Below are 26,670 nucleotides of genomic sequence, written 5' to 3'. Positions count from 1 at the left end.
CACCAGTGCTCTATCCACTGTGTCACCTAGCTGCCCCTTCAGTATTTATTTATAACAGGAAAGATAACTATATAGAAATAATTCTTTGGCTAGAAAGAAGATAGGAGTCAATTTTAAAAAGATACTCAGAGATCCTAAATGTAGAACACTCAAGTGGGAGCCAAGAAGTTTGAATTCTAGTCTTTGGTCTATCATCCATAAAATTCATGACCTTGAACTAATAAATGAATCTCTCTGGACCTCAAGTTCTTTATCTTTAAAATGAGGGGTTTGGGCTACAGCAGGAGTTCTTAACGTGTGTGTGTGTGTGTGTGTGTGTGTGTGTGTGTGTGTGTGTGTGTCCTGGACCTCTTTGGCAGTATGGTGAAGGCTATGAATCCCTTCCCAGAATAATTTTTTTAATGCATAAAATAAAACACATATGATTACAAATAAAATGAATTATTTTGAAACACAGTTATCAGAATATTAAATTAATTTTAACCCCCCCAAGGTCATTTCTAAGGTTGCTTTCAGCTTTAACTCAAATCATTACCACTCCAATAGCAATTCAATGACTTGCTCCTGCATCTCTTCCTTACTCGGCAGAGAGTAGTCCATGCAAAGGATCACCTGTGGCCATAGTGCTTCTTTTCTTTGGCTCATGAAGAGCACTTTATCTGAAGAGCTACTTCAGACTTGCCCAGGCAGAAAATCCTTCACTCATCCTGAAGCCTTCCATCCTTAAAGTCTACTGTGTCTGTTTTAATGATATGTTGCCATGTTGGTTTGTTTAGATATGCCACGCTTCTGTCTGTCTTTGGCAGCCATCCTGGACTAGGTTGCTTTTGTTAATCTCATGGATGTAAGGTATTATGTTCCCAAGTGGATGCAGAAAAGATATTTTGATTGAAGTGCAAATCCCCAACCACATGAGCTACTTAGGTTTAACAAAGTGTATTAGACCATTGTGATCTGGAGAGTCATAAATCATAGGGATCATTCTGCTTGTTCATTTTTAAAATTCTCTGGTCCCTACCTCTTCCTATCTGGGTTGATGTTTATCGACATCTATTTATTAGGATGTGATCTCAGATTGTGATCCTGAACTTTTGCCATCTTCCGTTCCTTTATTTCTTACTCTTGTTGGACTTGATCATGTTTCCACTTGTTTGAAGGCTGGCTATGTCTGTGGTGGCTGAAAGGACCGATGGGCAGAAACCCTAATCTTATAAGTTTTGCTCTCTGTATCCAGTGCTAACAGAGCAGAAGATAGTCATCATCATCACTATAAGAACTAACAAAAATACAAACAAATCATATTTACGTAGTACCTTCAAAATTTTAAAAAAACCCCACTCCTTACAAAAGCACTATAAGTAAGATAGGGCAGGTACTATTATTCCTATTACATGGCTGAGGAAACTAAGGCTCAGAAAAGAGAACTTGGGGGCAGCTAGATGGCGCAGTAGATAAAGCACTGGCCCTGGATTCAGGAGTACCTGAGTTCAAATCCAGCCTCAGACACTTAACACTTACTAGCTGTGTGACCCTGGGCAAGTCACTTAACCCCCATTGCCCTGCAACAAAACAAAAACAAAAAAAAAAGAGAAAAGAGAACTTGCCCAAAGACATACAGCTAAGAAATGTCAGAGTTGGGTCCTGAAGCTAGATTTCCTCACTCAAAGACCAATGCTCTTTCCACCATACCTAGTTGCCTCTCAGAACTGTATAATCTTAGACTTGCAAAGAATCTTAGAAGTCATCTAATCTTGGGGACAGCTAGGTGGCGCAGTGGATAAAGCACTAGTCCTGGATTCAGGAGGACCTGAGTTCAAATCTGACCTCAGACACTTGACACTTACTAGTTGTGTGACCCTGGGCAAATCACTTAACCCTCATTGCCCCCCTTCCACACAAAAAAGGTCATCTAATCTTACACTCTTTCTGATCCATGAATCTCTTCTATAATGTTTCTGCTAAGTGATCATTCAGCTTTGGCCTAGACATATTTAATGATAGGGAAATCTCTGCTTAATGAAGCAGTTCATTTCATGTTCAGTCAGCTCTAATTTTTAGGAAACTCTTCATCATATTGAGCAGAAATTGGTTTCTATATAATGCTTACCCATTGGTTCTATCCTTTGGACCTATAGAGTATAAATCTAGTCCAGTTGTTTCCAAACTTTTAAAATTTGAATACTCCTATAACTAAAATATTTCAATAACATATCTACCACATATATGTGTGGCCTATATATGTATATGTGCATATATCCATGTAGAGTATATACATTTATATATGTACAAATACACACATACCCGTGTATGTATAAGTATACACACTTATATGGATGTGTATACATGTATGTATACATATAGATATAGATACACATACATATAGGTATGTGTATTTGTATGTACATGTTCACAAAACATGTGTATATAGATACATGTTGGTATGTGTAAGTGTATATGTTTATATAAACACATTCTACATTTATGTATGTGTGTGTACATGTGTGCATACACATACACTATAGGAATAGGGCCAAGATGTTTGATTTCATTGGTATAGGGAACTCTCAGTTGAGGAAATTCTCTACTGATGCACTTGGAATCTTCTTTAAAATCTATTAGTCTTAGTGAGTTGCCTAAGGCATTGAGAGGTTAAATGACTTCCCTAGAGTCATACAGCCAATATGTGTCAGAGACTACACTTGAACCCAAGTCTTCATGGTTTTAAGGTCAACCTTCTCTTTTCTGCCAACAGAATTACTGTCACCTCCTCTTGTGCCTTTGTTAGCTTCAGTTTCCTCATCTGTAAAATAGAGATCATAATGCCTCATAAGATTATTGTGAGGATTAGATGAAATAATATTTGCAAAGCACTATGCAAATGCTAAAGTACCATATAAATATTAGCTATTCTTATTATTACTTCTACATTATACCCATGCACTATCATACTAATACTTGTATACCTTGTAAAACTTACACAAAAATAGAAATTAAAAGGATGAGCTAAAGATAAAGTTTGGAAAATCATATTTTATTAATGATATAAAACCTCTTTGCCTTGCTATTATTGGTAAGCATATTTTAGTGAGAGCAACATGATCTAATATGCTTCCTTATTTTTGAAAATATTGCTTCAATACTTTGAGATTCAAAGGTCTGGTTCTAAGTTCAGTTTATTTTGATTTTTGATTTTAATGGTTGTCAAAGCTGAAAAATATTCCTTACAAAGATCCATAAATCCAAATGGAAGAAGTGCAGCATTAGCAGAGCTTACTAAATCATGACACTAATTTTTCGATCCTACCCACCCATTATTGTGTTGAGCTTTCCTTGCAAGCAAGCCTCAGCTAATTCTGGGATTTAGTATTCCTGACAATATTTTTACAGCTCCATGCTAGGATTTTGCATTCTCTTTGGTCTCTGCCCTTGCTTCCATGTTTTGTTTATATCTCTATTAAATCTAAGTTGCTTGATGAGTTCTTTTACACTGGCATTGGCCTCTTCAGACAATTCTTTTCCTCCCATTCTTTGGGATTGTTTTTCTTTGTGTTTCCTGAATTTCATTTTTGAGAGCTTCTCATCCCTCATGTGCTAACTTACCCCTGTGGAAAAAAAAAAGAAATTCAATACTCTGCGCAAGTCTGTCAGAAACAGTTTTGTTAATTATCTAAATTCAAGCATCTCTGCTTAGAGAGAGAAAAATCCAAGGGGACAGAGCTCCATCCTGCTTTTGAAAATCTCTCTGACCCAAACCAATTCCTCCTGATAATTCATAGAGTTAAAGAACAAAGACCAGATTTTACAGAAAGATTAAGCAAACCTACAAAGTTGAGATAGTAGGTTTGGATTCCTCAAACACAACAATAGTAACATTACTTGGAGAATCATTTCCCTAAACTCTCGCATTGAAGGAGAGAAAAGAAGTACTGTTTTTAATTGGATTAATCAAAGGGCCTCCTGCCTTTTTCTAGTTATCATCCTAATTCTATCATCATAGAATTATGATTTTAGGCACTGGTTAGGCCTTTTTCTAAAAAAAGTACTTCAGACTAGGACACTGATTAAGGCCCAACAAGGTTTATTTTATTCTGATCAGCACAAAAGAATTTCAGACTGAAATAATTTTATTTCTAAATATTTTTCTAAAAAGGGAACTAGAGGGTGTGGGGGAAACAGGCTTCCAAATATCCCTCATTTTGTGCCAAGGACAAATTAATCACAAACCTAATCTATGTTCATTAATTCCAAAACATCATTTAAAAAACTGTACTTGTTCTTAAGGCTATATATAATCATATAATCAGTAGCTAGATTCCTTATTCTATAGGTATGTATGTATATATATATGTGTGTGTATGTGTGTGTCTATGTATATATATATATATGTATATATATATATCTAGATAGATACATACATAGATAGATAGATATCTGGAAGCACTTAGGAACATATTAGGCTCTTTTGGATGCTTGAACTCCTACACATCATAAAAAGTCACCCAATCCCACAGTCCCTATGCCAAGATTCAGATTTCCTTATCCTCAACAAGAGAAGCTCTGGCCAAAACTCCATGTCCATAGGTCACAAAGAATTCCTCATTCTTTCAGTAAACTCTCAGGACAATATTGATGAATGAGGTCATAGCTGGTCATCAAAGGAATCTTGGATTTTTGGATGTTTGGAGTGTTTCATTCTGTTGGAATATCTTATTCACTTGGTCATCCAGTGACAAAATTATATGGAACTAATCTAGAAGATCCCACCTCTTAAAATTGGTCCTCTCAAAATCTGGAATATATGTCAGAGTATATCTAGTTTTTTTATCTACTGCAAATTTTTGGAGGGTATAATCACTTCCTCCCAAAGTTCTCATTATCTCAATTCCAACAAGTTTCTGTGAAACTCAGATTCAGGATAAAATTTGTGAAACTCAGAGTCAGAATAGAATTTCTCCTTGTTGATTCTTCTGCCCTTTGAAGAATGAAATTGTCAGGTAGGCAACTCAAGAAGTTACTAGCTCTCTGCATTGGGGAGAGAGCTCATAGAGATATCCAGATGATTGAATTTTTCCATCACTGGTGACTCTCTTCCCTAAAGATGCTGCTCTGGCACTATTTTCTGCATGCAGTCTTTCCTAATATCCACGCATACTAGTCTTCCAGACTAACTTGTATTTGACTACCTTGAACATATTTGTATTTATTAATATTATATTTATATTGGTTTTATTTTTATGTGTACTTCTTCTCTTTCCCATTAGAATGTTAACTCATTGAGAGTAGGAATGGCTTCATTCTTTGTATCCCCAGCACACAGTTCCAGACACATAGTGTGTGTTGATTGACTGATCATGGCTCTGTGCCAGGCTTGCAATCAGCTTCTTGAACTCCTTATCTATTGCTTCTTCCTCTCTGGGGTGTTCCATAGTGTTCTCTGATGTCAAAATTGTTTCTGATTGTACCATTGTTGATCTTAGTTCACATGTCCTCTAGTTCCTGTGTTTCCTCCCATGTGTACATCTTCTGAATGTACAATGAATATTATTCTACCTCTACTTCCCTTTTTGCCTGTCCTGATTGTCTTGGATAAGGCATATTCTTCCAAAGTTTTTCTCTATGTCTTTCATTCCAGCAAGTCTCGGCAATATCTATGATACAAATTTGCCTTCTTGTATTAGGACCTCCAGTTCATGTTGCTTGTTGCCTACATTTTGAACATTTGTGTATAATAGGCAGTTGAAGTTATCAATTTTTACCAAATTTTATCTCCTGTCTATGTCTGTAGTTTTCATCTTCTTTTGTTCTTCCTACATTATAACCACTCTTTGTGTTATTGATCTCAATGGGTACATACACATGTCGTTTTCTCCCTCCACTGTCCTTTCAAAAGTGCAAGGCACTTTTGGTTAGATTGATGAGTCAGTAGGCAAATATATTCTTACCATTGCTTCTTAGGTGAGCTATGTCACTGGCTGGAAACCTGTAATTTATAGACAGCAAGGGGATTATCTGGACCAAGGAAATCAGTGTTATCAAAGCTCCTGAGAGATGGTTCTACTCCACAGTTTGGCTAATGATGCTTGGGGGAATCTGACCTCAGTCTCACTGAAGCCACTGTGGCCCTGCTGAAGCATACCCTAAGCCCTACTCTGAAAAGAAAAGATCCACTTTCTTAGGAGATCCTTGAGATGCCTATTGATGGAGCATTGAACCAAACCCTCAACATCAAGGAGGGAGCCCTGGACCAGCTTGAGACTGAATTCTAAGGACTGATCACCACAGTACCATGAGTCAGAAAGCAATGGGCTTTCTGTATTTTTAAGGAGTGGTGTAGCTTACAGCCATTGTGCAAGTGGATAATCAATTAGGTGCTTGAAAGCCTCTACATTTCTTTTCATAAGAGAAGCGGTTAAATGGAGATATCATGATCTAAATGGTTTGAAATTAAGTGTTTAAATTTCAAAGGATTCATGAAGAAAAATGCTGCCTCCCTCCAGAGAGGGAACTGATGAACTCAGAGTGCAGATTGAAGCATGTTTTTTTTTTTTCACTTTATTTTTCTTGCCTTTTTTTTTCAGCATGGCTAATACAGAAATATATTTTACATTACTTCACATTTATAATTAATATCATATTGCTTGTCTTCTCAATGGGTGAGGGAGGATCTCTAGGGAGGGAGAGAATTAGGAACTCAATTTTTAAAATAAATGTTAAGATAAAGTATAATGATTTTTAAAAATGTCTAACTTCACTATTGGGATTTCTAGGTTTCTGGAGGCATCTGATGGTAGAATGAATAGACAGCACTGGGCCTGGAGACAAAGAAAACCTGAGTTCAAATCTGGCCTCAGATCCTTTCTAGCTGTGTGACCTGGGCAAGTCACTTAACCTCTGTTTGCCTCAGTTTCCTCCACTGTAAAATGGGGATAATAATAGCACCTACCACAGAAAGTAGTTGGGAGGATCAATTGAGATAATATTTGTAAAAAGTGCTTAGCACAGTGGCTGGCACACAGTAGGTGCTGTATAAATGCTTGTTCTCTTCCCTCTCTCCTTCCACCCTGAGGGGTGCTAGAAGTAGGACAGTTCCTTGCAGTCTTACCTTTTGTAAATATATGTACATGGAATAGCTTGACTTGTTAGTGTCAGGCTCAGAAGCCAGGAACAGAAAGAGCTCTCAGACTCCTTTAAAGCTCCTTAGAGAGGAGACTTACTGCTAATGATTCAGGACAACTTATTTTTCTCTTACAGATGTGCAGCTTGTTAACTGCACTTGGCCTTGCCCCATTAAATTAGCCTTCCATTCTCCCTAGCTTGTTGAGAGAATTGCCAGCGCTCAGCTTCATTGCTCCTTGGCAGGCCATTTAGTAAAGAGTACTGTGGTAGTGAACTCCAAGACAGAATGCCGGTGCTTGTAATTAAGGTCTGCCAGCAACTTATCTGATCCTGTGTACCAAAGCTGTTTCTTTTTCTTTTAGGGTAAGATACAGTCCCGTTAAACCAATAGCAGTTATAGATCTGAAAGCCTGCTGTTTATTTATGTTCTATTCATTGCTTTCTGTGCTGATTTGGCTAGTCAATAAAGTAACATAGGGTCCTACTAATGTGGGCCTCAAAGAACATAGACCTAGCAGGGGAGTTCAAAATCATTTAGTCATAAGATCATAAGAGTCTTTAGAGCTAGAAAACTCCTCACAGGTCATCTAATCCAACCTCACTTTCTCATTTTACAGATGAGAAAACAGAAGCCCATGGAGGTTAGGTGGTTTGCTCAAGGTCACACAAGTAATAATGATTAGAGCTATAATTTGAACTCAGGTCCTCTGGAAACTGAGGTCTAGATGGGGTTAAATGATGTGTAAAATCACATTGGAAATGATGTGTAAAATGGCACATTGGGGACTAGATCCCATGTTTTCGGAGTGTAAGCCAGTGTTATTTCCAATTTGTATACTGAGGGTCTTTTAATCTCATACATAAAGGTGCATTTGTGGCTAATTACAGTGAAACACAAAATAATCTTGATCAATTGCCATTCTTCAATGAGGACATATACATTGTCTTTTACAAAATCCATATTACAGAATTCTACTAGTCTTTCCAATTGTGGAGAGGTTATCTCTGGAGCTTCCTCTCCCAGAAATCTAGAATACTGTGATGTTGGAAACTGATAGAAAGTGTAGGAGTAAAACTAATGTGGTTGGTTAGATGATTATATATATATATATATATATATATACATATATATATGCCATTGAAACAATACAGAGAGTTAAAATATTTGTTCACTAACATTGTGTAGTAATAAATGAGCCATTCATGTAAAGGTCCTTGTGGGTAGACTTCTACCCCTTAATATTATTTAGGATAAAAATATCCTTTGTTGATGCCATGGAGAAATATTTATTGTACAAGATACTATAGCTGCAGACCAAACAAGAGAGAGAGAGAATATTATGAAATGCAAAATGTATGATTTTGATTACATTAAATTTAAAAAATTTTTGTACAAACAGAAGCAATGCATCCAAACTTATAAGGGAGGCAGAAAACTGGGAAACAATTTTACCACCAGCATTTCTCATAAAGGCCTCACCTCTAAAATATATCAGGAACTAAATCAAATTTATAAGAATCCAAATCTAGGGGCAGCTAGATGGTGCAGTGGATAGAGCACCGGCCCTGGAGTCAGGAGGACCTGAGTTCAAATCCAGCCTCAGACACTTGACACTGACTAGCTGTGTGACCCTGGGCAAGACACTTAAGCCCAATTGCCTCACTTAAAAAAAAAAAGAATCCAAGTCATTCCCCATTTGAGAAATGGTCAAAGGATATGAACAGGCAGTTTTCTGGTGAAGAAATCAAAGCTATTAATTGCCATATGAAAAAATGCTCTAAATCACTATTGATTAGAGAAATGCAAATTAAAACAACTCTGAGGTACCACCTGACACCTATCAGATTAGCTATTATGACAAAAAAGGAAAATAATAAATGTTGGAGTAGCTGTGGAAAAATTGGAACACTAACGCATTTGTTGGTGGAGCTGTGAACTGATCCAACCATTCTGGAGAGCAATTTGGAATTATGCCCAAAGGGCTATAAAGCTGTGCATACCCTTTGACCCAGCAATACCACTATTAGGTCTTTTTCCCATAGAAATCTTAAAAGAGGGAAAAGGACCCACATGTACAAAAATATTTATAGCTGCTCTTTTTGTGTTGGCAAGGAATTAGAAATTGAGGGGCTGCCCATCAATTGGGAAATGGCTGAAAAAGTTGTGAATATAATGTACGAATATCATGGAATGCTATTGTTTTGTAAGAAACAGTGAGCAGGCATATTTCAGAGAAACCTGGAAGGACTTACATGAACTGATGTTGAGTGAGATGTGGAGAACCAGAACATTGTACACAGTATCAGCAACATTATGTGCTGATCAACTGTGATAGACTTGACTCTTCTCAGCAATACAATGGTACAAGATAGTTCCAAAGGACTTGTGATGGAAAATACTCTCCAAATTCAGAGAAAAAGAAGAACTGTGGAATCTAGATGCAGTTTGAACCATACTATTTCTATTGTTGTTGTTGTTGTTTTTCTTTTTTGAGGTTTTTCCTTTTTGTTCTGATTCTTCTTTCATGGCAGGACTACTGCAGAAATATGTTTAATATAATTGTACATATATAACCTATATCAGATTACTTGCTGTAAAATTTTAAACTAGAAATCTTATAAAAACAAATGCTGAAAACTATCTCTACATATAACTGGAAAATAATTAAATACTTTTATGGGAAAAAAGTAAAAAAAAGATACTATAGCTGCAGATGCTTTGTCTTAAAAAAGATATACCATCTGAGTCTGTGGGTGCAAGTTAATTGTTGAAGATTAATTACCACTACTATAGCAGATAGCCTGGATTTATGTCGACTGGGACTGTCCGTGCTCTGGGGGAAGTAGTAGGGCAGAGAAGGGAATTTGGTAAGGATAATGTTCTTATCAGCATGTTGTGATAAGTGGTAAGACTTTAGTATTTAGTTAGTAGATCATGACTAATTCTCTAAATGGTTGAGAAAACTGAGTTGGCTATCTATCCCTACAGATATTCTTTTATAGATCTTTCAATTTTTTTCTTTTTTTATTTCATTGAATACTGACTTTTTTCAAAAAAGAGAAAAGGCACCAATTGTCAGTACTCAAATTTTCTTAGGCATGTATAATCATAAGAAACAATTCAGCAGGGAAAACAGGTGGAAAAGAGAGAGTACATAAGTGTAGACCTGTATTTTACCCAGAATTCTAAATCATTGAATAGTGTTCTTTTGAAATTAAAAAAAACCCACACACATCTATTGGGGGATAGATTTGAAACAGTGGCATCTCTTGAGATTGTCCCCATCCTTCTACCTCCCAAAATATTCAGAATGTGTATGAGATGGCCATGACAAAAGTTATTTATTTGTGGGTAGCATATATGCTGACATCAGACAATTCTGGACGTGGGCTCTATTACATGTGTGCCCCTTTGCCTTGCTCCCATAGACAGCTTATTTGTGGACATTCATTTGGGTTCTTCTCCAGGGATCAAAGGTTGTTCCTAAATTTGTAAACTGAATAACCTGTCTCTGAGAAGGCTGTTTCCCTCTCTCCCCACCCCCTTAATTCCAGTGCCAATGCTCCATTGATTATTCCCAGCATATCCTGTATATATCTTAATTGTACATGGTTGTTTTCATGTCCTCTTCCCCATTAGACTATGAGCTCCTTGAGAGCAGGAACTGTCTTTTACCTAACTTTGTATTTCCAATGCTTAGCATAGAGTCTAGTCCATAGGAAGCAGTTAATAAATTTTTATGGACTGATTATTGAGTAGAGTAGTTTTACCATTATAATTGTCTTGAGGAAATAGGCTTCCTCATTTTTATCTTTGTAGCCTCATTGCCTAGCATGTAGTAGACTTAATAAATGTTTATTAACTTCAGTTGTTCATTCAGTAACAAATTATCATTTGATCATGCCAATCCAATAAAAGGCATATTTGCATCTTGATTTAATTTCTTTAAACCTAAATTCTATTTGACATTGTCTTTGTTGGCATTCAAAATAGAAAAACTGCAAGGTAAAGATGAACCTAATAATAATGACATTTACCTAGTACTTTAAAATTTGTAATTTACTTTACATATATGATCTCATTTTGGCCTCACAGTAATTTAGTGAGATGTGTTTTACAGGCATGAACATCTCCTTTTTACAAATTAGGACAGAGGTTTAGAGTATTGGCCATGGTCACATAGCTAGTAAATGTCAGATTTGGGATTTGAACCCTAATCTTCCTGGTCTGACAGGTACATAGAGCACTGGGCTTGGAGTTAGGAAGACTCATCTTTGTGAGTTCAAATTTGGCCTCAGACACTTACTAGCTGTGTAACGCTGAGCAAGTCACATAACCCTGTTTGCCTCTGTTTCATCATCTGTAAAATGATTTGGAGACAGAAATGGCAAACCACTCCAGTATCTTTGCCAAGTAAATACCTAAATAGGGTCATGGATAATCTGACATGACTTAAAATGACTTAGCAACTTCTTGACCTGTAGTCCAGCACTTTATCCATGATTACACTATGATGCCTTTCTGACTTCACAAAAGAGACAAAGCAACTGTACTCTCGGGTTGTAAATTAAACATGCTTGTGAACTAGATTGAATCTTATATGCCGCTAGGTCACTGGATACTAAGTTACTGCTCTACTTGACTGATGGACAGAATTAATGTAGCCTCTGGAACTGCTTTAACTTACAACTGGAGTGAATCTTAGGCAGGGAGAGATGCTGGGGCATTAATGGTTTATTTGCTGATTAACTTTTAGAACATCACTTTCCCAGATGGAAATGATTACATGAGCTATCCCATTTAATGCTACTGGGCTTTATTTTCATTATTGCTGCTATCTAATAGATATTTTAATGGAAGATTTTATTGTGTTTGTAGGCCAGAACATTAAGTGAAGACTGAATTAGGGGGGGAAATCTGGTAGAAAACAAATACTGACAAAGTAACAGTAAATTTTGAAACTGTTGCATGCCCAATCAAAATTTTTTTTTTAAACTAAGCTCCTGTTTCCCTCTAGATTCTGTAAAACAAAATTTCCCCAACATTCTTGAGTACTTGATGAGAAAAACTTTGTTAAGAGGAATTGGAAATAAGACCAAGAAGAGGAAAAATGACTGAAAGTGAGGTGAGAGGGATCTCTTTATCTAGCTCTTCCTGATCTGCCCCCCACACACCCCCCCCCAAAAAAAAAGAAAGAAAGAAAAGAAACAAAAAGCAAGCCCAGTTGTATGTGGGCTGTCTCTCCCATTTGAATATGTGAGCTCTTTGAGAGGAAGGACTGTTTGACCTAATTTTTTAAAAACAGTTTTATTGATGTTTTGTTTTTTATATTACAAACATTTACAGATTATTCCCACTCTGAGAAGTCTCTTGTAATAAAGTACTACAGTTAAGTAAAACTAATAATACAGTGACTTCACCTGAAAGTTCATGAAACATTTTACATTTTTAGTAACCCATAAACTCCCTATTAAAAAAACCCAGAAATCTATTTTTTCTCCTTCCTACCCCTACCCTATTTAAAAAGAAAAGAAAAATAGATTTCTTATAACAAATACACATAATCAGGCAAAACAGATTCTGTCAGTGGCCAAATAAATAACATATATGTCTCAATCTGTACTCTGAATCCATTTCCTTCCTGTAATGAAAAGCATGTTTTGTCATTAGCCCTCTGGAACCATGAATGACTACTGTATTGATCAAAGGTTTTATAGCTTTTAAAGTTTTTTTTTATTTTGAGTTTTGTTGTTTTACAGTGTAATTGTTATATAAATTGTTCTGATTCTATTAATTTCATTTTTAATCAATTTATCAAAGTACTCAACTATTCATTTTTATAATATTTTTATTTTAGTCCAAATTGTTCTTCTGGTTCTGCTCAGTTCACTCTGCATCAGTTCATTTAAGTATCTCCAAGTCTTTTTGAAATCATCTATTTTCTCATTTCTTGTAGCATAATAGCTCTCCATCACTTTCATATACTAGAATTTATTTAACCACTCCTCATTTCCTAGACTTCCTGTTAGTTTCTAGTTGGTTTGTTGTTGTTGTTGTTCTTGCCATCACAGAAAGAGCTGCTATAAAATGGTTTTTTTTTTATCCTAAGTGCTTAGCACAGTGCCTAGTACTCATTTTAGAAGGAAATAAATCCTCCTAATATTTTTCCCTTTTTTATTAATAAAGTATTTTTTTCTGTTACATATAAAGATAGTTCTTAACTTTTGTTTATACAAGCTTTCCAATTTCAAATTTTTCTCCCTCCCTCCCCCCTCCCCTAGACAGCAGGTAATCTGATATAGGTTATATATACACACATAATAACATTAAAAATATTTCTGCATTAGTCATGTTATAAGAGAAACATCAGAGCAATGATGAAAAACCTCAGTGTTCTTCTGGTTCTGCTCATCTCACTCATCATCAGCCCACGCAAGACCCTCCAGGTTTCTCTGAACTCCTCCTGCTCATCGTTTCTTGCAGCATAATAGTATTCCATTGTATTCATATACCACAACTTGTCCAGCCATTCCCCAATTTATAATCCTCCTAATATTTTAAACCATTGGAGGTAAGCAATAGATGGTCAGCAGGTAAGCTGACTCCTAGGGGCAGCATAAGGGAATGGAAAGAAGATGGGACTGACATGGGATCAAGAGCCTTGGGTTCTAGGTCCAGGTTCATGACTTATTGCTGCTTCTGTCACTTAAAATCCTTGACTCTGTTGCCTCATCTCTAAAGTCAAAATGTGGCTAATTTATAATACTTTCCCTGCCTACCTGGAAAGAATCAAATAAGATTATGTGTCTAAAAACAAATCAGAGGTTGAAAAACACTATAAATTAGGGGTACCATGGACCAGTTTGCCAGTCCGATGAAGCCTATTGGGAGATTTGTCTCAGAATATTTTTACATACATAAAATAAAATGTATGCGATTACAAAGGAAATCAATTATATTGAAATTCTGTTATTAAGAGATATATATGTGTGTGTGTATACATATAGATATACATATATATACACATATGCACACATATACATATACACACATGTGTGTGTTTATGGGCCCCAGGTAAAGACCCCTTCTATAAATTTATAGAGTAGTGGTGGTAGTATTTTTTGTAAATCTGAATCTGGATAGGTTGTTCCTTCAAAGCCTAGGTTTTATTTTGTTTTATTTTTAACCACTATTAGGAATGTAATGTAGGCAGCTAGGTGGCTTAGTAGATAGAGTACTGGTCCTGGAGTCAGGAAGTCCTGAATTCAAATCTAGACTTATACACTAGCTAGTTTGTATAGTCTAGGGCAAGTCACTTGACCTAGGTATGTCTCAGTTTCTGTATCTGAAAAATGGAAATAATAATAGCACTTACCTTCCAGGGTTATTGTGAGGATAAAATAAGATAAAATTTGTAAAGTACTTTGTATATTTTGAAGAGCTATATAAATGCTAGCTGTTTTTATATAATGATCCTGAGGCAGGTATTTGTGTGCATTATGTATAGTTAATTTCTGATTATAAAGGATTGTCTAATAACCCATAGAATTTTATTTTTTAAAAAGTCTTATTCATGACTATATTTTTTATATTATAATTATTTCCTGTTATATCCTGGCTCTCTTTCTCCAACCCACAGCCCCAGATAACCTTTGTAACAAAGAAAAACAGCTGAGTCAACTGACCAATTAATATCACAAGTATTTTCATGTTTGTGTTCATCTGATTTAGGAATATAAAGCTCATTGCATTTATTCTAAATTCCATTGCTTTTTGGTGTTGTTTTTATTTTCTATTTTGTATTCATTGTTGCATATACTTCTTATAGTCTGCCTACTTTGTATCAATTCCCACAATTCTTCACATTTCCTATTTTCCATGTAGAGGACAAATTTTAATTGGGGAGTGCCAATTAGGCGGCTCACCACAATATTGGGGCAAGGAAGGAGATTAACAGCCTCTTTCAAAAAACAGAACAGGGTTTATTAACGGGAAAACAAATTAAAAACAAAAATAATATTAATAGAACTAGGGATAAAGGAAAAAGGGAATGGGAAAAGGAAAATTATACGACCTGCGATCACACTGCCCGAGGCTCAGCAGAGTACACAGCTGCAGCCATCTCTCTCCAGCTCACATGCCAGAATGGTGAATCTCCTCCCTTCTCCTTCCCAGCAAACCCTGGGCCATCCACACACAGCCCCAAGCTAATTGGCTGGCAGCCCTGATTGACAGTCACATGACTGCCCTCACTGGGCTTCCAGTCATTATAATTTTGTCAGGCCCATGTAGGCCTCGGCGCATGGTGATGGCATGAGCTGCCAGCTCCATGACGACAGCTACAGCCAGTGGATGGAGCACCATGCCAATGTAGAGGCGTGCCACCTGAGCCCTGGCCAGTGCATGCGCCAGGATTTGGGTCATAAAAACCTCAAATCACAACTAAATCTTTACATCCACTAGGCAGTGATAAATGTTTCCCTTCAATCCACTTCATATTTGCATTCTTCATTTGTCATTTCTTAAGGCATGGTTATATTCTGTTACGTTCACATACTACAATTTGTTCAACCATTCTGCAATCCAAGGGTGCCCACTTGATTCCAGTGTTTTTTACTACCCTAAAATTGGTGCTATGAGTATTTTTACAAATAGAACTTTCTTTTTGCATTCCATTTCCTTGGAGTGAGATATGGTCAAAGGGAATGAACAGTTTAGTAGCTTCTGTCATACAGTTCCAAATTTTATTCCAGAGCAGTCAGGCCAATTCCCAGCCTTCTATCAGTGTATTAGTGTTATTGGCTTCCAGCAGCCCCTTCAGTGTTGACTATTCCCCACCACCACCTTTTAAATTATCTTTGCAAATTTCTGTATGAGGTGAAAACTCAGAGTTGTTGTGATTTGCTTTTATTATTATTGATCTGTAGAATTTTTCTACAAGGTGACTTATAGTTTGTATTTCTTTTGGAAATTTTGTTTATATTCTTTCTGGCATTTGGGTGTTCTTCTGGGAAAATGAAAACAAAAATGAAATATTCTCTGTCCTTAAAAAGATTTTATTCTATTGGAGCAAACTGCATGTACGCAAATAAATAATGTATACAAAGTAAATATATGGTAATGGGTGGGTACTGATAGCTCAGGTATGGTGGAACAAGAGGCAAAAGTGAGGAAGGAATGTGCTCCAGGCGTGGGAAATAGCCTCTTCAAAGGCGTGGAGATGGGAAATGCAGTGTCAAGTGAGCAACAGGAAGGTCTATTTGCCTGGACAACAGAACACATGAATATAAAATAAAGCTGGAGATGAGGATTGAAACAAGGTTGTCAAGGACTTTACATACTCAACAGAGGCATTTATATTTTACTTTAGAGATAATAAAGAACTACAGCAGGAGAGTAACATAGTCAGATCAGTGCTTTAAGCATATCATTTTGGTAGTGTCTTAATGCAATCTTAGGAAGTTTGGAATATCAAAGTCCCATAGAAAGAAACATGGAACATACAACAAGTCCCTAAAGAAGGCAGCTTTATTGATTCAGTCAATAAACATTTATGAAGTGACTACTGTGTACTAAGTGCTAGGGATACCAAAAAAAAAATCCAAAAGATAGTTCCTGTCCTCAAGAAGTTTAAAATAAAAATAAACAAGAAAACAAATATGTACAAACAAACTAAATATAGGATAAATAGGAAATAATTAAAAGAGGAAGGGCACTAGAATTAAGAGGGGTTGGGAAAGACTTCCTATAAAAGATGAAGCTTTACTTGGGACTTAAAGGAAGACAAGCAATCCAGTAGGTAGCAATGAGGATGGAGAACATTCCAGGCATGGGGGGCAATCATGGAAAATGCCCAGATCTGAGACAGGGAATGTCTTGTATGTGGAATAGCATGGAGGCCAATGTCACTAGATGAAAGAGTACATGGAAGGGAGTAAAGTGTAAGAAGACAAACTTGAGGGGACCAACTTAGGATACATTGGACATTCAGAAAATATGGTGGCAATCAATCTGGTCCATTGGATCCCCGGAGAGAATGGGGTTCTCTCCATAAACCATTAAAGTTTGGTGGTTTTATGACCTTCCTGTATGGATCTAGGTTGAGCTAGCATTTGAAGAAATTGAGGAGTACTTATATACTGTTGTTGATTCATGCTAGTGGGGGTTGAGGGAAGGGAAGACTCTTGGATAATTAAAGGGTAGTTGATACTTAAAATCCCTGCTGGAAGGAAAAGTGGCTTTGGGATATTACCTGATTTGCTTGTTAGTTTTGAGCTCTCCCAGGTTTTCTTCTTTCACTAGGTTGGGGGGCTGCTACTGTAGTACTTTTAGTCAGCTATGTGGAGGATGGCTTTAAGAGGAGAGAGATTTGAAGCAGGGAGGCCAATTAGGTTGATTTTACAAGTCTAGATGAAATCAAATGAGGGCATGAACCTGTGTGAATTCAAGAGATGCTGTTGAGGTGGAATCAATAAAACTTAGCAGCAACTGATTAGACCTGTAGCATGAGAGAAAAAGGAGTCTTCAATGAGTAGAAGTCTGATGGTATCCTCAATGGAAAAAGTGGAGTGTAAAAGTGGGTTGGCTTTGGGGGTGAAAGATAATGAGTTTAGTTTTTGTTAAATTTAGTTAAAGATGACTATGAGACATTGATTTGCAATATCTAGTAGGTAATAACTGATATGGGACAGTAGTTCATCGGGAAGATTAGGGATATAAAGATCTGGGAATCATTTATATAGAGATGGTCATTGAACCTGTAAAAGCTGATGGAATTACCAAGAAAGTGTAGAGATAGAAGAGAAGGGGACCCAAGACTGTGGCTTGTGTTATAGCTAAAGCTCTTTCCACTCTGCCACTGTACACAGGCTGAAAATTGTAGAAATGACACAAGCCAGAATCAGTCAATGTTGGTGGAACTAGGAGAAGATAGGCACACTAACATACTATTAAAATTGGTTCAACTGGATGTATGTTCAGGAAAGATAGTAATGTTTTAGCATTAGTCTAAACCATAAATGTTGAAGATGGCAAATTTGTCAGAGAATTTATGGAATTCTTTCCAAAGCCAAAAGTGAATGATCTGGGGATTTTCTGCCATTTGGGATATTCTGTCCTTTGCTAGTTAAGGTGAATGATTGATCCCTGCCTCAAGATTCATGTGTGTTTTCCTATAGAATGAAAATGCTTATACTGGTGGTTGCTTTCTTTATATATAGGTGTGAATGGAAAGACTAATGTGTGACCAGCTGCCCATATCCTGGTACCTCCATAAGGAATATTAGCTGCTTAATTTTTGTTTGTGAATTCTTCAACATCCTCTGCTGAAACACCTTCCAGAAACACAAGTGTTCACCATCTTCTAAATCCGTATTCTCCGGTAAGTGGTCCTGAGTCCTGAAAGGAGAGAGAGAGAGGCAGAGACAGAGACAGAGAGACAGAGACAGAGCGACAGAAAGTGACACAGAGAGAGAGAAAAGAGAGAGAGTGAGACAGACAGACAGACAGAGACAGAGATGGCAATTTAGCAGCTGTGGTGATATGCTCTCCCTTCCTTTGGATGATTGCCATGGGGAGTTAAGAGCCAGGTTTTTCCTATGGAATGTAACCAGCCTTATTCCTGTGGGTTTTCTGTTGAGCTTATTAGCACTAGAAGGGAAGCAGCTCTCTTTCAGTCAGGTGCACACAAAGGCTGTTGTTGTCTGAGAGCAAAGAGAGGAAGGGTGACTTTATGCTGCTGGGCTGTACTAATTTTCAGATGGAGACCATCAGATGTAATCTTCTGCCTCATTAAGGTGACCCAGGGCCTACCTCTCCTTGTAATAATGTTACAAGAGCACTTAACAGAATCGGTGACTACTGTAAGCAGGGTAGCTGAGGAGATCCAGGGTAAGTGGGGACAGATGCCATAAAAAAGCAAAAGTGCGTGCATGCATGTGCACATGTGCAAGTGAGCATGTGCTCTTGCCCTGTTCTGTTCAAAATGTAATAGGTGGAGGAGGTGGTAATCATTTGACAAGGTGAAATAGCAGAGATACAGATCTCCCCACAATTTAATTGCTTTTATTTGTGACTTTAATTTTAGCTAGATCTTTTGAGATTGAATGGGAAATGAAATAAATTGGGTAGAATAGCACGGGCTGAAAGAATTGGGTTAATGAAGTGAAATCTCAGGACTTCAGAGATATTCCATATGAGTGATGGTGAGCCCCTGTTCTTTGCTTCCAGAGACCAAGAAAAGATGAACTGAGCTAAGTTTAATGCAAAAGTAATTTAGGGGTAAACATTAAGGAGAGTTGCCTACCTAGAAACTGCCCCCAGAGTTAGAAAGAGGCTGTTTGGGAAAGATGTTTATGTTCAATTCTAGTGGGAGGAAAGGTTTGTTTAAATAATCAATAAGCATTTATTAAAGCACTTAGTATGTCGCAGGTACTGTGCTAGCTTCTTGGGGAATACAGTGACAAAAATTTGATAATCCCTAGCCTCAAAGAGCTTGCATTCTATTGGGAGAGGTGGTATTTCTTTTTAAAATTTTTTTTTTTTTTGGCGGGGCAATGGGGGTTAAATGACTTGCCCAGGGTCACACAGCTAGTAAGTGTCAAGTGTCTGAGGCCGGATTTGAACTCAGGTACTCCTGAATCCAGGGCCAGTGCTTTATCCACTGCACCACCTAGCTGCCCCCGAGAGGTAGTATTTCTACATGTAAATAAACATAAAATAGAAATCTTTTAATAGAAAATCTAAGCCACTTTTCAACTTCAAACCTATGGCCTTTCTTCTTTAAAAAGAAAAAAAGTTTTATTGTTGCCTTTTGTTTCCATATTATGGTCATTACTGGAAATACTTTAAACTTTCTTTGCAGAATAGACTCTCCCTCATAACAACACAGTAACACAACAACAACAAAAAAAATCCAGTTAAGCAAAAATATTCACCACAGTGGCCCCATGTGACAAACATAGGACACACAGTGTTATACCCTACAGTAGTCTTTCTCCTCTCTGCTATCAAGAGGGACATATATTTATCATCTGATCTCTGGGAACATTTTTGTGGTTTGTTTTCAGTTATTCAGTATTCTGCTCGTTTCTGAGGTGATGTTTGTTTACATTATAGGAGTCATACATTATTTTTGGTTCCACTTTTGTTTGCAAAAATTCATAAAATCTCCCATGTTTCTCTGAATTCCTTATATTCATCATTTCTTATTGAAGAATATTATTTCATTAAATCCCATGACCACAGTTATATCAGCCACTCTCCAAATGATGGGCACTCACTTTGTTTCCATTTTTTTGCTATCACAAGAAGCACTGCTGTGTATATTTTGATATTATCTATTGGGCCTTTGTTTCCTAGAGCTTTATGCCTAGTAGTGGGACTGATGAACCAAAGGGTATGAATAATTCAGTCACTTTTCTTGCATAATTCCAAATTAATATATTGAAGAGTTGGGCCAGTTCACAGTTCTAACAATGTGTTAATGAACCTATCTTGCCATAGCCCCTCCAACATTGACTATTATATTTTTGTCATTTTGAAAAGTTTCAGGATGTGGGTAATACCTTAACTCAAAAATCTCTTGTGTTTACTTTGTATATATTTCATATATGCTTATATTGAATAGTTTCCTCCAATAAAGTATGAATTAGTTGAAGGCATGCACTGTTTTGTTTTTGTCTTCATATTTCCAGTACTTGGCATACAGTAAGCACTTAATAAAAGTTTGTTCATTGATTTTGATTTTAAGTTGAAATCTCAATTGCTATAATTTGCAGGAGATGGCTAGGTTGTGCAGTGAATAGAGTGCCAGACCTGGAGTCAGGAAGACTCATCTTCCTGAATTAAAATCTGGCCTCAAACAGCTGTGTGGTTCTGGGCAAATCACTTATCCCTATTTGCCTCAGATTCCACGTCTGTAAAATGAGCTGGAGAAGGAAATGGTGAACCACTCCAGTATCTTTGTCAAGAAAATTACCAGGGCAGCTAGATGGCGCAGTAGATAGAGTACCAGCCCTGGATTCAGGAGTACCTGAGTTCAAATCTGGCCTCAGACACTTAATACTTACTAGCTGTATGACCCTGGGCAAGTCACTTAACCCCAACTGCCTCACTAAAAAAATTAAAAAAGAAAAAAAGAAAATTACCGGTGGGGTCACAAAGAGTCTGACATGAATGAAAAATGACTGAACAACAACATATTTTGCAAGTCATGTACTATTTAAGATGTGAAGATATATTTTCATGTGGTCATTTACAATTTGCAGCTCTTCCTTTGAAAACTGCTCATATTCCTTTACTATTTGTTTACTCGGGAATGGTTCTCTGTATTATATATTTCTTTCTATTCCTTATAGATCATGGATATCAGCATTTTATCAGGCATATTTGATTCAAATATTTTCCCCAATATACTTTTTCTCTTAGTACTCCATCTCCATTAATTTTGTTTATACAAATGTGATTTTAGTGTATGTAATAAAGATTATGTATTTTGTATTTTTTGATCCCCTCTATCCCTTGAATAGAAATTTAACCATACTTGTGAGGATAACTGGCTAAAACTTGGGGGAATGGTTTTAAAACAGGGTGGGCCTGGACTTAGTTCCTCCCTCTTGCCCTGTTTGCTGAAGTACTTGCCCTCCACGATGTTACATATTAATGGAGAAGACAACATGTAAATGAATAGGGCCTAAGTGTGCACAAGACAGGTTTGTATGTAGAGAACAGAAGAAAGGTAACCTCAAGGTCAGCTTAAAGGGTAAGACTTAAGTGCATGAGGAGAGCAGGAGAAGCCTTTTGTATCAGGTGGCACAGTAGATAGGTTATTGCTAGTCAGGAAGACTTGAGTTCAGATCTTTATACAATTAGTACTGTGTGACCTTGGACAAGTCTTCTAACCTTTTCTGGCCTCATTTTGATTATCTGTAAAATGGAGATAATGAAGCACCTATTAACAGGGTTGTAAGAATCAAATGAGATAATAGATAAAATCCTCTGGAAAAAAAAAAAAAAACAACCCTCTGCAAACCTTAAAGCACTTTAAAAATGCTAGCGGGGCAGCTAGGTGGCGCAGTAGATAGAGCACCAGCCCTGGAGTCAGGAGTACCTGAGTTCAAATCCGGCCTCCGACACTTAACACTTACTGGCTGTGTGACCTTGGGCAAGTCACTTAACCCCAATTGCCTCACTAAAAAAAAAAAAAAAGCTAGCTATTATTATTTTTAGAAAAACATTATCTCATTGTTGTCTCATTATCTCTACATTGCCTCATATAACAGGATTTTCTCTAGTGTTCTAAGTGGAGACACCAAGGGAGCAAATTACTTTTATGAGGTCCTAATAAATTAGTGGCAAGCCAAGAATGAAACCTAGGAGTCTCTCCTTTCTTTAACAAAAAATCCACTTTTTTCTTTTGAAAGAATTCTTTTCCATCTGTCCCACCTAGGATCATTAGCCATGCATGAAGGGCTATTTTAAAGTGTAGGGATTTTTGTCTTAAACAATCCTACAGCAGATTGCTGCTTAGACAAAAGAAAAGAACAGCCATGTTGGAGGCCTCCCTTTGGGGAAAGAAGCATGAAGCTGGTTTGCAGTGTAAAGGGAGAAAGCTTCCACATGGGCATGTTTGTAGTGACCCTGCTGTTTGTCTCCTAGCAGCTATGACATGCAGCCAGATAACAAGCCTCTTCAAAACCTTGTTGAACATTTCTGTTCCTTTCACTGTGCAAATCTGTCAGCCATCATGCTTTGTAAATAAAGGAATGAAAAGAGCATGGAAAGGAATTTGGAGTTTCTGCAGTTTATCAGACCTGGGTAGGTCAAGGCTGCCCAACTAGCCATTCAGCTTTCCCACTTGATGTCATCAAGCAGAGGTGTCAGACATGGTGCCCCATGGGCCACACTCTTGAGTACAGCTGGACTAGATTAAAAGGTAATTGGGAAATACTTTTAAAAATACAATAAAATGTTGAAAGAGCAAGTTCTTCTTTAGCAAATTTGAAACTGCTAGGGGAGGGGAAAAGCTTGCAAGCGGGAGGGACAGAGAGAAACAACATCTCTATTACATAAGAAACCCTCACCAGAAGGTGGGGCAGGGGTGGAAAGAAGGGATTCATGGTCTTGGGCAGGTGGGGGATGAGGGTCAATAGAAGAAAAAAGTTTTGGCCATAAAACAAAAACATATTATGTTACTCATAATTGGGAAATATTTAACAAAATAAGTAAAAATACAGCAGAACATAAAAAACATTTAAAAATTATCAGTGTAAGGCTCAGGGATCCTTGCGACCCATGTTTTTATTTGAGTTTGACACCACTGTGACAAAAGATATTCAGAGCCAATCAATCACCAAGGATTGATTAAGTCCTTTTCATGTGCCAGGTACTGTGGTAGGCATTGGGAATACAGAGAAATGCAAAAACACGAAGACAATTCCTGCCCTCAAGGATCTTGCATACCAGTGTGGGTGACAACATGCACATAAATAGATACATACAGGATCCAAAGAAGGTGGAAGGGAGGTAGTCTTGGGCAGGAAGTTTCAAGCAGATGGGGGGAAAGGCCTCTTGCAGCACGTGGTAGTTGAGCTAAGTCTTGAGAGATGTCAGGACAGAGATGAGAAAGAACAAGGTTCAAGGCATGGGGGCAGCTTGTGCTAAGACACTGTCACACCAAAGCAGTGTAAAAATATTTTATTAACTTGGCCTAATTTGGGGGGACTAATCTGTGGATGACTAATCTGGGGACTTCTGACCGGCTGGTTGGCTATCTGACTACTATTAATTTAATATGGGCCGTTTATAAAGTTCCACCACACTGCTCCATTCCCCAAATTGATAAGTAAAAGATTAAGAAGCCTCTTCCATTTTAACAGCAGAGGGTTTATTTATGAGATACAATTTAAAATGAAGAATACAGGGAAATAAAATGTATAACCTGACTGCATTCCGGCATGTCTCTTTCTACCTGCTGCACCTGGAACTTTTTTAGCCTCCTCCTGTGTACCAACAGACCTTCTTCTAGCATTCCCCTCACTGAAAAGCCCCCCTGCTCTGTATCGGCCTCTGTCCCTTCTTGCTCTTAGCTTTTTCTCCCTTTCTGTTCTCTTAATCTTCACTTTCTCCAACCTGTACCCTGTGCTGACCGCTTCTGTGCTCTCCGCCGCCTCCTCACATAGCATCAGTCTCCTTAGCATCCTTGTAGCAGCCTCCCTGTCTGTCTTTTCCAACCTCTTAACCTTCTGGTCTCTCCCTTCCTCCTAGTCCCTCAGTGTTCTCCCTTTATATATGTTCCTTCTCACCCCTCAGATCTCGGGCTCCCTGCACCCTCACACACACCAAGCTAATCTGCCAGCCACACTAGGGTTATGGCTGGGGGGTGACGCTCGAGCGTCTCGTGCATACCATACCCTGGGCTCAAGGGGCCCGTGCCCCTTGCTGTGTGCCTAAGGACCTCTGCATGGGCTACGCCAGAGGCTGACCTGGACAAGCCTGGGATCTCTCAGATAGATCTGGTCAGGGCAGAGGGAGCTGGGGGCTTTTCCCCCCCCGCCGGTTGTCTGACCTGGCATCTTGTACAGCCCACGGGGCTATTTTTTTTGCTCAGCTGAAGCGGAGGGGAGGGGCATGACTCCCTCCCACACAGAGAAGAAAAGCCTGAGAGCCTAAGGCTTTCTAATCTCAGCCCAAAGGTAGGGTCCCCAAATCAAAATAAATTTCCACAGCAGTAAGCCATGGCCATTGGATTTCAGGGCGTGTGGAAGAGGATAAAGTTTTAGAAGGTTGGAAAGGTAGGAACAGGCAAGAACATGAAGATCTTTAAGTGACAAACAGGATTTTATATTTGACCATGAAGTTCGTAGTGATCTGCTGGAGTTTATTGAGCAGGAAGATAACATAGTTGGACATAGTCTTTAGGAAATCATTTGGGCAGAAATCACTTTTGGACGACGGATTGTAGCAGGAAGAGACTTGAAGTAGAGAGACCAATTAGAAGGGTATTGCTATTGTCCAGGAGAGAGGTGATGAGGGTGTGAATTAGGGTTATGGCTGCATGAAGTACAGAGGAGGGAACATTTGGAGAAAGGTTGCAGAGCTGGAGAGATTGGAAAGGGCAAGATTTGACCAGTGATTGGATAGGTAGCAGGAGCTGGGAGGGAATGAGGAGTCAAGGATAACACCAAGACAGTGAACACAAGTAACTAAAAGAATGATGGTATCCTCAATCATAATAGGGAAGTTTAGAAGGGTGGAGGTTGAGGAAAGATGATGAGTACTATTTTAGACATGCTGGTTTTGAGATGTCTATGGGGCATCCTATTAGAAATGTCAAATAGGCACTTAGAAATGCCAGGTTGAGGGGCAGCTAGGTGGTGCAGTGGATAGAGCACCAGCCCTGGACTCAGGAGTACCTGAGTTCAAATCCGGCCTCAGACACTTAACACTTACTAGCTGTGTGACCCTGGGCAAGTCACTTAACCCCAATTGCCTCACTAAAAAAAAAAGAAAAGAAAAGAAAAGAAATGCCAGGTTGGAGTCCAGAAGAAGGACTAGGTCTGGATATGTAGATCAGAAAATCGTTGGCATAGAAAATAATTTGAAAATACTAAATTTCATTAGTCAATATTTTACTGGAAGAGTTGAAAATAACACCCCCTCCTCCATACCCCCTCTTCCCAAGTAAAGAATATCCACAGTGCCAAAGTGAACAAATGAAGATGTGACCCTCCAGTCATAACATCCAGTGACCCTGCATTGCATACTTTGTACTTTCAAGAAGAAAGGTGCCTTGGTAAAGCACCAGCCCTGGATTCAGGAGTACCTGAGTTCAAATCCGGCCTCAGACACTTAACACTTACTAGCTGTGTGACCCTGGGCAAGTCACTTAACCCCCATTGCCTCACTAAAAAAAAAAAAAAAGAAGAAGAAAGGTGCCTATTATGTGGAACATCCCAGGAAAGCAGCAGCAACAGATTGTCTCAGTCTCATTGTAATGGTCTCATATGAGGAATTGAGCAAATGCCTGAAGGGGGCTGCGACCATTGCATATGCACAGTCTTCATTTTAAAATAACTTGTGTACTGAAACAGACTCGATGTGTGGATGGGCCTAACAGGAAGAACCAGGGCCCAGAACTGAACAGGAGGAGGACAGAGTGCTAAACTACACTTTAGGCATGGCAGAGCTTTTGAGAATCTCGAGCTATTGACTAGCATAGAGAAGCATCTTTTCAATACAAATGTTCTTGTGATGGTTCTGGATCATTGAGAAACTTGGAGGTTCACAATCACCAAGGAGTTGAAGATTTTGGTGACTCAAAGAATGGGTGCAGGTAGACTGGAGCACATTTTCAATGACTATGTAAAGGACACAACAAGAAGAATTAATAATAATAATCATAACAAGAGTCCTTTAAATAAATAATGCTTTACAGTTAAAAAACTGCTTTATGTATGTTATCTTATATGATCTTTGCAGCAACTCAGGAAAAGTGAATAGAGTGCTGGGCCTCAGAAACTTACTAGCTATGTGACCCTGGTCAAGTCACTTAA

General features: G+C 38.0%; 1 protein-coding gene across 3 annotated transcripts in view; it reads left to right on the top strand.

Annotated features, from left to right (window-relative positions):
• The window catches only part of LYPD6B (LY6/PLAUR domain containing 6B), a 244,652-nt gene that overhangs the window by 110,637 nt on the left and 107,345 nt on the right, over positions 1–26,670 (top strand). For all 3 annotated transcript variants that reach the window (XM_043995441.1, XM_043995440.1, XM_043995442.1), the window contains one exon: positions 18,337–18,497. The gene's annotated coding sequence lies outside the window, so the exon portion shown is untranslated. The remainder of the gene's footprint in view (positions 1–18,336; positions 18,498–26,670) is intronic.

This window comes from Dromiciops gliroides, chromosome 3, assembly GCF_019393635.1.
Source record: "Dromiciops gliroides isolate mDroGli1 chromosome 3, mDroGli1.pri, whole genome shotgun sequence".
NCBI lineage: Eukaryota > Metazoa > Chordata > Mammalia > Microbiotheria > Microbiotheriidae > Dromiciops > Dromiciops gliroides.
Note: the sequence above shows the minus strand (reverse complement) of the source record. Positions and strands in the feature narration are given on the sequence as shown.